Source organism: Rattus norvegicus, chromosome 20 (genome assembly GCF_021556685.1).
Source record: "Rattus norvegicus strain SHRSP/BbbUtx chromosome 20, alternate assembly SHRSP_T2T, whole genome shotgun sequence".
Lineage (NCBI taxonomy): Eukaryota > Metazoa > Chordata > Mammalia > Rodentia > Muridae > Rattus > Rattus norvegicus.
In genome coordinates, this window is record NC_141553.1 from 38,040,891 (window position 1) to 38,044,555 (window position 3,665).

Here is a 3,665-nt window from a genome sequence, read left to right on the forward strand (position 1 = left end):
CAGACTGTGAAATAAAATTTAGCATGAAGATACTGGCAAAAAGAGAACCTTTGGAACAATACCTGAGGCAGGGAGAGGAAGGATACAGACAGCACAAGCAGAACTGGTCCAGGTACAGCTGCAGGCTCACCTGTCTGTCTGCTGTGCTGTGGAGCAACAAGGATCTTTTAGAGTTGCCTCTGTGGCAAGATGGGTAGGCCTTCACACACAGGCATTTACTTACCACAAATGTAGGTTTCTAGAAGGTTCATGCTTTGCTAAAATGGTGCCTATGCATACGTAGATGGCATCTGGCTCATTGGGTGCGTTCAGGCCTTTCTTGATCACAGATCCAGGAAGCACAACACGGTGTCTTGGTAGATGCCCTCTGAAAATGCATCCTTTCTGTTTTATAGTATTTTAGAACTGTTTAGTAATGATAATGATAATGATAATAATAATAATAATAATAATAATAATAATAATAAATAATTCTGTGAATCATTGAGCAATTGGGAGAGTTCAGACAAACATTTTTATTTAGAAAAACCAAGGTTAATCTAGAAAATACTGAACTGAAATGGAGTTGATTTCTTAAAAGTCATAGTAGTAAAACATATACACACTGCTTTTACAATGAGCTAGTTTTATTTATCTCTGTTTGACATTTAGGAGTACTAAAATTCTTGGTGATTATGTTATGAAAAGCTTAGACCTCCTTAAAAGCACATCTCAGTGTCTAAAGGAATCCTGTCTACAACCAAGAGGGGGCAGCAGAGAGCCACAGTGCAGGAGTGATATATGTGACCAAGTCAGCTGATGTCTTTGACATTCAGATCAATGAATAGTTTCACTTGTTGGTGCTAAGTAGCAGATACTTTAAATTTAACAAGCACTGGATGAATCACTAATTGTTTATGGGCAGTGCTAGAGGAAAAAACAAACAAACCGACCAAACAATAAAACTAAATAGAATGAAAATGCGCAGGTTCCAGGTTCTGGGAAATCACTCACTGTGGAGTGCTGGGCTCTGGGTTCTGGGCTCACTATGGAGAGCGAGCCTTTAGGATACACAGTGACTCCTGACTCCTCGGTGCGCACATCAAGTAGTCAGGGAATGATGTGGGACAAGGGGGAGCTTTGGCAAACTTTGAATAGATCTACATTTTTTCCTATTAAGAGGATGATACTTGGGGTTGGGGATTTAGCTCAGTGGTAGAGCGCTTGCCTAGCGCTCCGTGGGGGTGGGGGGAGAGGATGATACTTTTTCCTATTAAGAGATACTTTCTTATAACCCTCATCTCCTCACGTTCCCCTCATCGTCCAGGTGCTTCCAATTATGTTCGTCTTCTATCTTTAGACCAGCCTCTCCAGGGAGTTACTTTGTGTTTACTACAATACAGATTGTTACAATTGGAATCAGGACCCACCTTCAGTTTTCTGTGGTCACATCTCTAATGACTCTGAAAACCCACCCCAGTCACTTGTTTGGAGTTCTTCGTTTTCCAAGACTTGGTGCAGCTTGTTAAGACGGTCTGCTTGGATTGTGAATATGTTCTTCTTGTCTTTATAAAGACTTAACTAAGTGAGTGACCTGCTAAGTCCGGCATTCCCATTCGCTGAGCACTCAGGCCTGGCTCGCTTTCTCTTTCTGTTGTATCTAGTTTTTTCTCATCCTGAAACCTTCCACCAGCCAGGACACCAGAAGCTTATGCATCTGCCTTGGGATCTGGTTTGTAGCCAAATCATTTCTTCTTCAGATTAAGATCTAGTGGGAGCTGGATGGGCTAGCCAACACTGAGAAAATGCCAAGAGATTAGAATTAAGACATTGCATATATAAAGACATGTTAAAGCAAATCCCCATCCACAATGAGATCAGCCAAGGCGCGACAAAAACAGGAACAGTGGAGAGGTGGCAAGGAGGTCCTTGTTTGCTATGTTCTTCACAGTCTTCCCAGGATAGCTAAAAGGTGTCATTAACAAGCTAGAGTGGCCCATTATCTGGTCAAAGCTACAGATAACCTCTTCCCTCCAAGGCGTGGAGTTGGTGCATGTGTCCTGCTCATGAATAATAGTCAGTTCTGTCTTAGACTATCAGAATACTTAAAGACAAAAATGTCTTAGGAAATATTTAATCTAGTCAAGCATTTTGTGTTTGTATTTTTTTTAAGTGAAGCTTTTAGTGCAACACAAAATATATGTTCTGAAGATCACACAAATAATTATAATTTCACGGTGCAAAATCCTAGCCACCAGCTCCATCAAAGCATAGAAACCATTCCTTATTCCAAACTTTCACTCCTGTTTGCTGTTGGGCACTCAATCTCATGAGTAACTGTTAGGCTAACCATACAAAGAGGTTTTGAAAAGATGCTTTTCTTTCCAATGTTATATGTTAGAAAATATTTACAGAGCAAATACTCCCTAAACACTCATGTGAGATAAATACTAGCAATTTTTAAATTTTATGAAAATATTTTTATTAATTTATTATTCACTTTACATCCCAACCACAGCCCCCTCCCTCCTCTCCTCTAATCTCACCCTTACAAATCTCTCTTCCCATTACATTTTCCTAAAAGAAGGGGAAGTCCCCCCTTGGGTACCACCCAACCCTGGGACAGCCAGTTGCAACAGGACTAAATGCACCCTCCCCCACTGAGGCTTAACTGGACTTCCTGGTCCAATGGCAGGCAACAGACCCAAAGACAGTCCCCACTCCAGTTATTAAGGGACTCACATGGGGACCAAGCTGTACATCTACAAATGTGTAGGGGACCTAGGTCCAGGCCCAGCATGCCCTTTAGTTGGTAGTTCAGCCTCTATGAACCCCCATGGACCCAGGTTAATTTTCATTCATTCGTTCATTCATTCATTCTTTTTACACTCCAGATTTTATTCCCTTCCCAATCCAGCTCGAGGTTCCCACACCCCCGCCCCCATCTCCACAAGGATGTCCCCACCACCCCACCCACCCCACCAAACCTCTAAACTTCCTGGGGCCTCCAGTCTCTTGAAGATTAGGTGCATCTTCTCTGACTGAACCCATACCTGGGAGTCCCCTGCTGTATATGTGTTGTAGGCCTCGTCTCAACTGGTGTATGCTGCCTGGTTGGTGATCCAGTGTCTGAGAGATCTCAGGGGTCCAGGTTAATTGAGGCTGCTGGTCCTCCTGCAGGGTTGTCTTCCCCCTAAGCTTCCTCCAGCGTTTCCCTAATTCAACCAGAAGGGTCAGCAGCTTCTATTCATTGGTTGGGTGCACATATCTGCATCTGACTCTCTCAGCTGTTTGTTGGGTCTTTTGGAGAACAGTCATGATAGGTCCCTTTTTGTGAACGCCCCATAGCCTCAGTAATGGTATCAGGTCTTGGGGCCTCCTCTTGAGCTGGAACCCACTTTGGGCCTGTCGCTGGACCTTCTTTTCCTCAGGCTCTTCTCCATTTCCATCTCTGCATTTCTTTCAGACAGGAAGAATTATTGGTCAGAGTTTGACTATGGGATAGAAACCCCATCCCTCACTTAATGCCCTGTCTTTGTGCTGGAGGTGGATTCAATAAGTTCCCTTTACCCACTGTAGGGCCTTTCATCTAGCCCCCCCCCCCACAGAGTCCTGAGAGTATCTCACTTCCCAGGGCTCTGGTACATTCTAGAGGGTCTTCCCAACCTCCTACCTTAACAGGTTGC